Raw genomic sequence first — 14,793 nt, 5'->3', positions numbered from 1 at the left:
TGAAACCTGTTTTGGTACAAAATTCTTCGGAGAGGTTCTTTCCAATTTTAACTGAGGACCTAGTATCAGTTAAAGTCATCTTACAAAGCCGGATGAGCTTTGCGGGGATACCAAATTCAGACATTGCGTGGAATACCTTTGATCGGAGGGGACTGTCGAATGCTGCTTTATAATCGACAAAAAGGTGAAATATGTCGATCTGCATCTCTTGGGTCTTCTCTAGGATTTGCCGCAGGGTAAATATCTGGTCAATGGTGGACTTGCCACGTCTAAAGCCACATTGGTATGGTCCAATTATTTCGTTGACCATTGGCTTTAGTCGTTCGCACAATATCCCTGACACTTATAGGCAATAGGGAGAAGACTTATGCCCCTATAGTTTGAGCATACAGTCTTATCTCCTTTCTTGTGGACGGGACATAGGATGCTCAGGTTCCAATCGTCGGGTACGCGTTCTTCCTGCCAGATGGTGCTAACTAGCTGATGCATACACCTTATCAGCGCATCGCCTCCGGTTTTAAGCCATCGGCTCATGCTGCTTTATTATTCTTCAGCCGGTTGATTGCTGTTTTTACCTCATCTTGGCCGGGCGGTATACATTCTATACCATCTTCTGGGATTGGATCTGTGGTATCATCGTCTTCGCTACTATTGGATACCAGCAGATTGGAGAAATGTTCCTTCCATATCCTGAGCACGCTATCTGTATCTGTTACCTTGCTGGTCTCTACAGGAGGATGTGCCTGTACCAAAGCCATCTGTTTGATGTTTCACTCTTTGGTAGAATTTTCGGACTTCATTCTGGCTCCTGTACATCTCGATTTTTTCACATTCCCGCTTTTCCATTTCTCTCTTTTTCTTGCGGAAAAGACGTTTCTCTTCTCTCCTTTTCTCCCGATATCTCTCTCGCGCGCTACGCATTGCTACTGATTGTAAAGTAGCTCTATATGCCGCATTTTTCTCTTCGGTAGCAGCACGACACTCCTGGTCATACCATGAATTCCTTTGTGGAGGTCTCTGGAATCCAAGTATGGATTTTGCGGCTGTTTGCATGGAGTGGGCAATATGTTGCCATTGTGTTGTTATGTTATCGGGACAAGGAGTGCTTTGATTAAGCAATTGGGCTAGTTGAGTGGAATATGCTGTGGCTATCTGTTGTGTTTGCAGCCTATCGATGTCCAACTTCCGCGTTGAGTCTGTTCGTGCTTTATTTGCAACGTTTAGACGGGTACGTACCTTTGCTGCAACAAGGTAGTGGTCCGAATCAATGTTTGCGCCTCGGAACGATCGTACATCCAACACGCTGGATGAATGTCTTCCATCTATTACAACATGATCAATTTGATTACTTGTTCTTTGATCTGGAGACAGCCAGGTGCAATATGAATATCGAGATGATTAAATCTGGTACTGCTAACTACCATGTTTCTTGCAGATGCAAAGTCTATCAGCCTCATACCATTGTCAGATGTTTCACTGTGGAGACTGAAATTCCCGACTGTTGGGCCAAAGATATTCTCCTTTTCGATTTTGACATTAAAATCGCCTAGAATAATTTTAATGTCATGGACAGGGAAACGGTCATATGTTTCTTCTAAGTGCTCGTAGAATATATCTTTTGTCTGTTCGTCCTTTCTTCAGTGGGAGCATGAGCACAAATAAAGCTGATGTTGAAGAATTTAGCTTTTATTCGAATTGCAGCAAGTCTTTCAATCACTGGGTATGTGGTATTATGATGTACTCGTTTCTGTTGTTGTTGTAACATTGTCTTTTTATTATGTTTGTATGTTCGTTCCTCTGTTCAATCTGGCTCTAGGTCTATCTCCCGTTCCAGAAAAATGGCTGCTTCGATGGGATGTAGCCACAGATCCACTGGAGTTAGATGGGTAGGTTTGGCGGGGCAGTTGAAAAGGTGTTCTGTGTCGTGCGGGCCCATGCCGCATACTGGGCAGATGTCTTGCACGGCGCGATCGATTTCCGCCCAATAAGAATTTAGGCGACTGCAATATCCCGAGCGTAGTTGAGCCAAAACTACTCTGGTTTGTCGTGGCAGCTGACGCTGCTCAGCTGCGATAGATGGGGGATGTACTCCGAGTACTTTATTCACACTATAATTTCTTAAGGCCTTGGCAACTAAGTCCGTGTGAATGCTATTCAAACCTGCTTGATATGCTTGTTGATCTAGGGGTTCTCTCCTGTATCGTTGGACCTCTCCCTCTAGAGCATGGATATCCTTTCTGATCTGCCTGAATGTGTCGGGCCTACCCACAAGATGGTGATTGGAATGGCTCACACGGTAACATCCAAGCAGGTACTGCAACGAAAGCATCTCCGGCCCTCATCGCAGTTGGTTCTTTGTACCGGGGTCGACGCAGGTTCACACCTACCCAAGGACTGCAAACTCCCCACGCAGGGGACTCACGTATGTATACTTCTTTTTCTACCCTTTCCATCCCTATCCTATCATTATTTTTCTCTCAGCTGAACAGGATTTTCCGGCGAGTCTGTTCAGTCTCCTCCTCCTACTAGCCGGAGACATTGAACAAAATCCAGGTCCGGCGATTTCCATGTGTCCAGTATGTTGCACCAAGATCACCCGCAAAGGAGGATCGTTCCAATGCGGAGAGTGCCAAAACTGGGTACATCTACGTTGCTCAGGGCTCAGGAAGGCTAGTGACTACACTGATGATTTCCGCTGCTCTACCTGCATGCAATCAGGTTCAATGACAAACCACTCTGCATCCAATATCGCATCACCCAAACCAGAAACCCCCATTCCTCATAAAACTAAACCCACAAATAACCCCAACACAACAACAACTGCCAAGCCCCACAAAACCAAAATCCTCCAATGGAATTGTAACGGACTGACCCGTAAAATCACAGAAGTCACTGACTACATGGATAGGAAAAGAATATATATCGCAGCGCTTCAAGAGACAAAAATGACCAGCAGAAATACCCTAACAAGGTCATCTGCCTACACTCTCATAAGACAAGACCGTGAAAAAGATGCTGGCGGAGGAATTGCCTTCTTGGTACACGACTCAATAACCTACAGTCCCATCCCCCTCTCAAGCCCTGACCCCCACATAGAAATTCAGGGTATAAAAAATCTTACAGACGGGAACGAGCTAAACCTCATAAATATATACATCCCTCCGGAGTCAGCATGCCGAACAGGCTTCAAACCCGACATAAGACCCTATCTATCTGGGAGAAACACCATCCTTCTCGGTGACAAAAATGCCCACCACGAATTCTGGTTTTCAGAACTAGGCAACGACCAAAGAGGAAACCTCATTGCCCAACAGATTGATGACACGAGCTACTGTGTCATAAACGAAGACCACCCTACACGCATTACTGCAACGTGCAGAAGCTCCCCCGACATAACCATCACAAGTCCCGATCTAGCCACAATCACCTCGTGGCATGTAAACATAGCCCTCAATTCGGACCACCTCCACATAACCATAAATGTCTCCACAGAATCAGAGTTCTCTTCGTCAGAAGAACGAATTTTCACCAATTTTGAAAAGGCCGATTGGGACCTTTTCACGTCAACCACAGAAAACGAGTTCACGAACACCTCTCTACCAAACACAACACCCGCTTGTGAAAAAATTTTCAGAACCATCATTTTAAACGCATGCAAGAGGTGTATTCCCTCGGGACGCATCCCCAACATCAGGCCAAACTTCCCCACTGAAGCCACAAGCCAATCAAAGAGATGATATCAGAGCAACTGATCCATCTGATCAGAGAATATCTGCTCTGAACAAAGAAATTGATAGGATCGTAGCAAACCATAAAAAGGACAAATGGAGAAAGCACTTGGAAGAATCCGACTTGGGCACCAAAAGACTATGGTCCACCATAAAAAAACCTCTCCAATCCAAGAAGAAACGACAAAATAGCAGTTAGTTTTGACGGCAACACTCCCAAAAGCCATGGGAAAACCGCCTCCTCCTTCTGTCGTCAATTCGTAGAACACCCCACAGACAGAAACAACACGCGCAGGAAGTTGAAACGCCACTTCCAGTCTTTAAAGCCAGACACGCCACCCACCCAAATAACCGAAGAAGACGTTGCTAACGCCATCAAAACCGCCAAAAGCTCAACGGCCATCGGTCCGGACGGTCTGGCAACCAAAATGCTAAAACACATTGGTCCCAAAGGCATTTCTTTCCTAGCCCACACTTTCAATATCTGCATAAACTCCCTTGAGATACCAGATATGTGGAAAATAGGCAAAATTATCCCCATCCCCAAACCGGGGAAGCCCCCACATTTAGGATCGTCATACAGACCAATCACCCTGCTATCTCCGGTGATAAAAATCCTGGAAGCCATACTTCTTACAAGCTTCTCCCAACACCTCCAACTTGCAGAACACCAACATGGTTTCCGTGCGGGAAGGAGCACGACCACAGCCCTCGGCGAAATAACAGCATCCATAGCTGAGTCGCTCAACAGCAAAAGACCTCACAAGAGAACAGTACTTGTAGCCCTGGACCTGTCTAAGGCCTTTGACACCGTCTGCCACTCCACACTCCTAAATGACATCAAAGAGACAACTCTACCTAACTCTTTGAAGAGATGGATGGCAAACTAATTGGCCGGACGACAGTCCTACGTCGAGTTCAGAGGAACAAAGTCCAAACATCGACGCAACAAACAAGGGGTTTCTCAAGGAGGAGTACTATCACCACTACTCTTCAATTTCTACGTGGCGAAAGCGCCAACCCCACCTCCAAACATCAGTCTCATATCCTATGCAGACGACTGCAGTGTACTATCGTCTGACAGGAAAATCCCCACCATAGAAAATCGACTGAATGAGTATCTCCCCCTACTCTCAAACTTCTTTGAAAGTCGTAATCTAAAACTTTCAGCTCCCAAATCCTCCGCGACGTTGTTCACAACCTGGACAAAAGAGGTTAGGTTAGGTTAGGTTAGGTTAAAGGACGCGCAGCTGTCGTGTTGGACAGCCACTCCACTCGGAGTCCATTGTGTTCATCCTATAGTAAGGGTAGGAGAGAAGAAAAGAAATAATAGCATAGGAGGTATCGAGTTTAGAAGTAAGAAAAAGGAATAATTAAGTAAATTAGAAGATAGTTGAGAATTGATTAAGTAAGTGCTACGGATTGAGAAATTATTTGTAAAGAGAGAGAGTAAGGAGGTTTGCCGTATTAAGATGCTGTAGTTTGTTCGTGTTGAAGTCACTTCAGACCCTTGGCGAGAAGAAGCAGTGTTGTCGGCTCGGCTTGGCAGAATGTTGTCAGAGATGATAACGTATGTTCACCCATTGTTTGAATTCTCCTGGTCCTGAGCATTGGACAACGGCATAATAAGTGCTCAATCGTCTCTGTTTCTTCTTCGTCTTCGCATAATCTGCAGTAGTCCGTGGGGTCATCTCTATCCCATTTGCAGGTCATTGATCTTATCCTGCAGTGTCCCGTGATAACTCCAATCATTAGTTTTAGGTCGGGTTTTCTCATAGAGAGTAGGGAAGTGGTCTTCCGTTTGGAGAGGTTGGGCCAGATTGCCTTTGATACCTTGCCAAATCTGACCAGCCTTCTCCCTGTATGTTTGTTCTAGGAGCCGCATGAAGTGACACAGGGGTGGCCTGATTGAGTGATCGATTTCGATATCGTTTGACTCAGATCCGCGACGTGCCAGTTCATCCGCCTTTTCATTTCCCTCGATGTCGCAATGCCCCGGGACCCAGCACAAGGTAACGATTGATCGTAGGGCCTCCAAAGCTTTCCTGCAGTGCAAGACCGCAGCAGATTTGATTGAATGGGATCTAAGTGATTTTAGGGCCGCTTGGCTATCCACATAGATAGTCACCGGTCCGGCTATATCCCCTTCCATGTTTTTAATCAATTCTGCTGGTTTCGTGACCGCAAAGATTTCGGCTTGGAAGACGCTACAATTTTCGCTTAGCTTGTACGAGATCCGTAAGTTGAGGGTATCGCTGTAGACGCCCGCTCCTGTTCCCTTTTCCATCTTGGATCCGTCGGTATAAATCTCTATACCGGGTAGAGGTAGGGAGTTGTGGGTCCAGGCTTCTCTGTCAGGTATCCGAACTTCAATGTCGTCGAAGTGTAATTGTGGTGATATATAGTCACTGATTACCTCCAAACCCACTGATAGTCCAGATTGTCGTAAGATAGCAGCATGGCCGTAGTCGAAGTTACGCCATGAATTTAACTCCTTGAGTCGGAGAACACTCTTTGCTGCCAACTCCTGCACCACGAGATTCATCGGATGAAGATCCAGTAATACATTGAGAGCAGCCTGTGGAGTGCTTTTCATGGCACCGGTAATTAGGAGAGATGCCGCTCTTTGAACGACATTAATCTTATGGAGAAGGGATGTCTTACTCAGTGCATTCCACCATACCAATGAACCATAAGTCAGAATGGGGCGAACTATGGCCGTAAAAATCCAGTGTATGACCTGTGGTTTCAAACCCCAACTCTTACCAATAGAGTTCTTGCAAGAATAAAGGGCTATAAGTCCTCTCTTGGCACGTTCTTCGACATTCCTTTTCCACGTTAGTTGGTGGTCCAGGATAATGCCAAGGTACTTGGCCTCTAGGGAGAGCTTTAGGGCCACTCCATCCAGCGTTGCAAACCTTAAAACACCGATGGGCACGGTTTCGCCTGACACCCCGGCGTTAGGGGGTCTCTAATAAGTAGGAGACCGCTACTTGGATAACCTTTGGTCGGTCACAGTTCCCTAACTAAACACTTCCAGGGTGTTGAGTGTGTGACCTTAACTGTGACCTTAAGCCCCCGCATCGCGCCAAGATTGTTGTCCCTGGCGGGGGACAAAAGAGGTAAACACAACATTAAATATAAACATCAACGGCAACACCATACCCACTGTCAAATACCCCAAAATCCTAGGAGTCACCTTCGACAATACTTTCCAGTTCTGTAAACACTCTGAACTAACGCCAAAAAAGGTAGGTGGCAGAAACAAAATCCTCAAAGCTCTAACTGGAAGCACATGGGGTAAAGAAAAAGAAACCAACACCTATAAAGCCATAGACCGGCCACTACTTGACTACGCGGCCCCAGTCTGGACCCCCAATATCAGTGACACTCAGTGGGATAACCTCCAAATAACGCAAAACACTGCCCTCAGACTGGCAACGGGATGTCACTCTAAAACACCCGAAGACCATCTGCATCATGAATGCAAAATGCTGAATGTCAAAAGACATTCAAAACTCCTCACTAAACAACATCAACTGAAGTGCCTCTCCCCAGACCACCCAAATCACCTCACGTTCATAAATCCCCCCTCTGAGAGGGACACACCAATCAGATGGGACTTCAGGAGGGACAAGCACACCCTTCCCCCACTGAACACACCCAATGAGGCAGAAATTAAACGAGCAATAAACCTAGCTCACACAAACGCTGTGCAAGAAGGTACTGATGCATACACATATAGTGTCGTCTTAGGTGGCAGACCCCCTCCAATCAGCGAGGAGGAAACTAAGCTACCACGAGAGACCAGATGCATTCTAGCCCAGCTCAGGTCTGGACTATCGAGGTATCTAAATAGTTATCTATGCCTCCTAAACCCTGAAATACAAAACGAGTGCCCAGATTGTGGACAGTCTCCGCACATCACTAGGCATCTTTTCATGTGCCCACAAAAACCCACAACACTAACACCTGAATCGCAATATTCCTTGGATTGGATGTGGATATGTAAAATGTCTTATTTTTAACCATTGTCTTTCTCTCTCTCTCTTTATTTTCTTTCTTCCCTCAAACATACATACGTGGAAAACCTGCAGGGGCTACAACAACAACAACGAAAGCAGCTCTTTGTGTTGCTTTACTGGAAGAATCTTTGCCTCCTCATGTAGATGGTCCACTGAAGATTTGAGGAGGCACCCTGTTGCTGTTCTCAGGGCGGCATTCTGGCAAGTTTGAATCTATTTCCCAATTCGTATCACATAATCTCGGGGACCAGACTGGAGCCGCATAGCTTACCACAGACCGACCTATCGCGTTATATGTGGTCAACAAGGTTTCTTTATCTGCACCCCAAGTGCTGCCGGATAGGGACTTGAGGACATTGTTCCTACTTTTCAGCTTGTCGCAGATAGCTGTGGAGTATACATATACATATGCTCGTTTCTAGGCTAAGGAAGGTGGCTATTATTTTTAGTGGGAATTTCTAAACAAATCATTTGTTTAAATTTATTGGTATGTTCGAATCAGGTATTTCTGATTATCCGTTAATAGCAAACGTGTAAAGCCATTGTACCAAATTCCTTTTGTGGATGAAAGTCCATAGTTGGTAAATAAGGAAGCCAAACGGAAATTTTCGCCATAGGTCAAATTTCTGATTTAAGTTGAAAGCACATACAACGTTTGAGTAAAGTTTTGCGTTGGGCGTTGACAAAAAAAAAAAAACAACAACAACAGGGCGTCGCCGACATCAAAGTCCGGCGTTGATGTGTTTGCCGGCATATATTTCAAATGAATTTGAATTTTTCGGCATCATGCCCAACAGTGTAAAAACGGCCAAAACGACACAAAACTTTACTCAAACGTTGTATGTGTTTTCAGCTTTATGGTGTGATGAATTTGTTGATTGTCTATTTGTAGAACCTTTCGCACTTGTAACGCGGTTCCTTTTGTGCCCATTAAGTCCTTTTTTATTGAAGCGTAGTAAAACTACCACTAGATAAAATCTTTTAACATCCAAAAATTCTACAAAAATGTTGAAATGTTGTTGACAATCACACGGCGGTGATTTCTTTGATACCGAATTGACCCTGAACCACACAACACCCGTGTTCCGGCCAGCCACCTCAGTGTACATATGTTTGTATTTGTATCGTTTTTGTATGATGGGAGCATAATGGCCGTAATGCCTGCTCCGAATTTTGGTCCGTGTCGGGACGGAGGAAAACTCAGGACCACTATGTACATATGTTCTCAGGACCACTATGTATGTTGTCATGTTCTCAGCAACCTGTCGTTTCTCTTGGGTCAGACCACCTCCCCATAATTGTATCCAACAGCCGACCGCCCGATTAAATCACCTCTGAACACCGCACTTTCATCAATCGTGGGAAAACTAATTGGCCTTGTTTCAGAGAGTTCACTTATCAACGTTTCAAATGTTCGGGTAGCAGAAAGCACATTCCGAGAAATTATCACTACTGCAGCCGCTCGCCATATACCTGCCGGTTGAATACCCGAAGTGAGACTAATGGGCCGATTCCGTACAGCGAGGCGAGTCATGTCGCGTCGTCTATCGTCTCTGTGACAAAATTTAAAAAATGCACTACGTACAGCGATAGAAAATAATCGTCGATAACAAAAAATAAAATAAAAATAACTTATTTTTTTATTTTATTTTTATTCGTTAGTAAAAATGAACGGCGACAGCTAATTTGTTGTCGCCGGAAAATGAACATTACGGCGACAAAATTTGACGTCGTAGTGCGACTTTTGCCATACATAATGGAAAAATTGCAACTGGCAACGCGACACGACTCGCCTCGCTGTACGGAATCGGCCCATAAATTTCCCAGCAGAGGTAACGAGATAAGCAAATTAGCGTGATGAGCTTCGTCGAGCCAACGCCAGTGACCCCAGAGTCTAGGTGCTGACACTGGTAGCTAACAGGTTGGTCGGTGATCAAAAGCGGAACGAGTGGTTAAATCATCTGAACAGTTGCAACATTGAAAAAGTGAATTGTGGGCAACGACTAAGACACTCACGAACCCTGTAAAGGAGGAAGATAGGACCTCAGTCACTTTGGGCCAAATTACGCTGACTGATCCTAAGAGGTGTGCAGGTTATTTTATTCGACAATTTGTCGTGCACCCCTGTTGTGACAGGGCGATGAGATGAACACTACGTCACATTATATCTCTCCCTCCGAGGATGAATCACCATAATTTTTAATGGAACGCTTAATTATCCCAAACGTTGGGCCCTGATGGAATCGGCATGGTAATGCTGAAACAGCTGGATGTGCCGGGAGTCTTCCCGAAGTAGGGATGCATTTTACCTACCATATGGTGCTAACGAGCTGATGCATACACCTCATCAAGTCGCTTGTAGAAAATATCTGTGGTTTGCTCGTCCTTGTCTTCGGTCGAGGCAATGGACACAGATAAGAATGATGTTAAAGAATTTAGCTTTTATCCGAAATGTCGCAAGTCATTCATCCATTGAAGTAACTCTAGATACAAGTTCTTTAAGCCACCGGCTGACTACAAATCCACAGTCAAATTCGCGTCTAGTCTCGTGGCAGCTATGGTATAATACCTCATCTTTAGGTATTGGTTGCGTGGCTTTCTGCTGTGTTCATCGTATTTCTTGTAGGGCAGTGATATTGGCATTCTACTCATGGAGTATTTTCGCCAGTACGTGAACTGCACGATCTGAATTTAGTGTTCGTACATTCCATGTGCAGATTCGCAGATCATGGCCTTTAAAACATCGATGTAGCTAGCTAGATATGATGCGTATAATCAATGTGTTGTAGGTGCATTTCATGTGGATAATACGTAATGTAGGCGAAAAGCTAGTTAAAAAGATTGTTTTGTGTCGTGGGTACTTGTACCCCATGCTGGTTGATGTTTTTGCACATTCTTGTCATATATCAATTTGTGCGTCGTCTGCACAACCCCGAACATAGTTGAGCCAAAAATACACTGGTTTCTTGTGGCAGCTGACATTCTTCAACTGCGATAGATGGTGGATGTAGTTTATGGCATCTGTGACTGCATCTGTGTACATGATATTTAAACCTGCTTGCTAGCCTTGTTGATCTAGGTGTTCTCTCTCGGACCTCTCTTTTTGGATAATGAAGATCTCTCCTGACATCCATGGGTAGTGGTCCTATCCTCCATATAGTGACTACGATGGCTTGGTAACACCCTGCATATACTGCAACTAAAGCATGCCATTGTGTTGCTGTACTGAAAGAATCGTTGTCTCCATATGTAGATGGTCCGCTGAAAACATGAGGAGGCACTCTGTTGCAGTTCTTAGAGGTTTGAATATGTTTCCGTCGCGTATCACTTATATTCGCGGACTACATTGGTACATACCATAGACCGACCTATCGCGTTATATGTGGTCAACAAGGTTTCTTTGTCTGCACACCGGCTAGGAACTCGGCTTGTCGCAGATAGCTTTTGCATACTCGGAAAACGTGAACATGCTTTCAAATGTGACCCCTAGAATCGTGGGGTAGTTGATGGTCTGAATTCTTCTATTTTCGATCATGACATTCAACTTTGTTCCATGTGATGAACATACGGATATTTGTATGTTCCTCGGGTGGAAAATGGTTGTACGACCGATGAAATAGGAGTTCAATATTTCACAAATGACATCATGGAAGGTACCCGATGCCAAGATCTTACAATCATCCGCATACTTTACGATCTCAATGCCGTCTGAAGTCGGTGGAATACAGAAAAGGTAGAGATTAAACAGCTCCGGAGATATCACCCCACCTTAGGGAACTACCTGTTTCGCTCTACGGGGCTTAGACTTCATGTTCCTGGATTCCAAGTACGGCAAACTTGATTATCCAACATTTATAACTTGGCCGAAGTGTTGTCTGCTCGGTGTCTTCAAGCAGTGGGGTGTGCTTGACAGTATTAAAGACATTTGAGAAGTCGAGCGCCACCTTCACTGTTCTATCTCATGGCTTGATTTGGTTGAGTCCTCGACTGATATATGTGGATATGGCGTGCAGATCTGTTGTCGTGCTGTGCTGTTTACGGTACCGATGCTTAGGATCGGCAACTGGATAGTTATTTCTGACGCTGAGGAGGGCTAAAACCTTAAGAGTCTTTCCTACGAACAAGAGCAAAATCGGTTTGTACGATTCACCTTTGCTGGCTTTAGTGGCAGGCATTTTCCAGACTTCGGGAACGATGCGAGGCTTCATTGGCAGGCATTTTCCAAACATCACAAACGATGTGAGTGGCTAGCGACAGGTTTAGAACTTTAGTAAAATACTCGACTTTCTTTCTGCATTACCATGGAGATTCCATCAGGATTTGGATGATTAGCGTCCAAGATGACATTCGCAAGAAGAGATCCAATGCAACGTAATACTCTTCTCTTCGACGTATCACTACCGGGATGCTTGACAAACTGTCGATTAAAATAAAATGCACACCTCTTCGTATCAGTCAGCGTGAGGTCGCCAAACGTGAATGAGGTCCTATCTTCCTCTTTGCAGAGTTCGAGGGTGACTAAACCGTTGCCCATAACTCACTTTTTCCGGTCCCAATATGGCAACTCTTCAGATTATTTTAGCTCTTGTTGCGCTTATGTTCACCAACCAACATGTTAACTTCCAGTGTCTGCTCCCTGATTCTTTGCTAATCCCGTCGTCTCTGCTGGGAAGTTTGGTCTCACTTTGGGTATTCGACCAGCATGTATATGACGAGCCGCTGCAGCAGTGATGTCCTTTCTGCTACGCGACAATCGGAATGGTTGGGCAGATCTCTAAAGCGTTGATTGGTGAACTCTCTGAAACTAGGCCAATTACCTTTCCCATGATTGAAGAAAGTACGGCGTTCAGAGGTGATTAAGTCGGGCGTTCTGCAGATGGAGACAACTGTGGGAAGATGGTTTGACCCAGGTGACACGATGATTATATTTGGCGAACTCTGACGCTCTCCGCTAACTCTGGTTGGGTCGTCCTCATTGACCGTCCAGCAAAACGTAGAGTTATCAATCTGCTCAGCTATATACCTGGTCATTTGGCAAAGGCCGAATGCCACAACTCATGCCCCAAGACCAGTCGGTTATAACCTTCCAAATGCAGGCTAATATTGGGCCTATAACCTGGAGTACAACTATTTATCGACTGGTGTATACGTTAAACAACTCTACCTCTACGGGCCATATAAGCGATACCGTAGGTCTGTATTGAACAGATGGGTGCAAGAGGAAAGCTAGACCCCCACCACCACTACTGGTGCCACCTTTCCTCAGCACATTGTAACCATCACAACGCTATAAGCTGCAGTTACTGTTGAGGTACTTGTTACGCTGTCAGTGTCAGCTCATTGACTCTGGGGTGAACCTGACTCTAGGGTTCTCTCGACGAAGTTCATCATGCTCATTTGCTAATTCCGCCGCTTTTACTGGGAAATTTCGTCTCACTTCGGGTATTGAACTTGGTTTCCTGCATCCTGATATTCTTCCGACTCATGAAATCCATTATTTCCCCGTCCTTATCTCAGATGGCAATGACAATTAAATTGCAAAAAGAATGCATTTCCAGAGATTTTAACAACAACGGCTGGTGTTAAGTGCTGCGAGTGCGGTTGGTGTTGGGGGACTGCGGGAGAGTCTCTTCTTCTGATGACGACGAGTCACTGGGGACTGTGTTTATGCAGCAACAGTCCTCAACAACCCTTGAGATGCGCCCACTACCGACATCCATGGCATCTCACCGAACTAAGCACATTCATTCATGGCATGAACCAAAAGAATCCGGAGCAGGCATTCCTGGATATATGTACACTGAGGTGGCATCTGCTGGCCCGAACACAGGAGTTGTGTAGTAGTCAATCCGGTTTCGAAAAACCCGCCGCCGTGGGATTGAACCAAGATAAGTCCTAGGCTTTGCCGTGATAACACCGCTAGGGTCATTCCTTGGCATCGTTGTGATGGTTACAACGTAATAAGGAAGGATCGCACCAGATGTGGAGGTGGGGGATTAGCTTTCCTTTTGCACCAGTCTGTTCAATACAGACCTATCTCGCATGAGCCTGCCTGTAACGACCCGCACATGGAATGTATGGGGGTAGCAGTCAGGTGTGGAACTGCCAAGATAGAGTTGCTGAACGTATACATCCCGCCGAGAATTAGCTGTATCTCAGATTACGTGCCTAACATTAGCCCGCTTTTGGAAGGTCATAATCGTCTGGTCCTGGGGGACTTTAATGCGCATCATGAGATGTGGCATTCGGCCCTCGGAAACGACCAGAGAGGTACAGCGCTGGCTGAGCAGATTGACAGCTCTACGTTTTGCACGGTCAATGAGGACGCCCCTACCAGAATTAGAGGAGAGTGTCACAGCTCGCCAGACATAACCATCGTGTCACCTGGTCTGACAAATGACGTTACCTGGCAACCCGTCATTTCCCTTGGATCAGACCATCTCCCCATAATTGTCTCCATTAGCAGACCACCCGATTTCATTACCTCTGAACGCCGCACATTCGTCAATCATGGGAAAGCTGATTGGCCGAGTTTCAGAGAGTTCACCAATCACCGCTTCGGAGAACTGCCCAATCCTTCTGATGTTCGGGTAGCGGAAAGGACGTTCCGAGACATCATCACTGCTGCAGCCGCTCGCCATATCCCTGCTGGTCGAATACCCGAAGTAAGACCAAACTTCCCAGCAGAGGCGACGGGATTAGCAAATGAGCGTGATGAGCTTCACGGAACCAACCCCAATGACCCCAGAGTCAGGGAGCTGACACTGGAAGTTAACAGGCTGGTCGGCGAACATAAGCGTTACAAGTGGTTAAATCATCTGAAGAGTTGCAACATTGGAGCCGGTATAAGTAAATTGTGGGCAGCGGTTAAGTCACTCTCGAACCCTGGAAGGAGGGATGACAGGACCTCAGTCACGTTTGGCGACGTTACGTTGACTGACCCGAAGAGGTGTCAAGTTACTCCAATCGACAGTTTGTCGAGCACCCCGAGAGTGACAGGGCGAAGAGAAGAGTGCTACGTCGCATTAGATCTCTTCCTG

This window comes from Musca autumnalis, unplaced genomic scaffold, assembly GCF_047663935.1.
Source record: "Musca autumnalis isolate F117 unplaced genomic scaffold, ASM4766393v1 scaffold_1, whole genome shotgun sequence".
In the NCBI taxonomy this organism is placed as follows: domain Eukaryota; kingdom Metazoa; phylum Arthropoda; class Insecta; order Diptera; family Muscidae; genus Musca; species Musca autumnalis.
The sequence above is the reverse complement of the archived record's forward strand: the minus strand, read 5'-3'. Positions refer to the sequence as shown.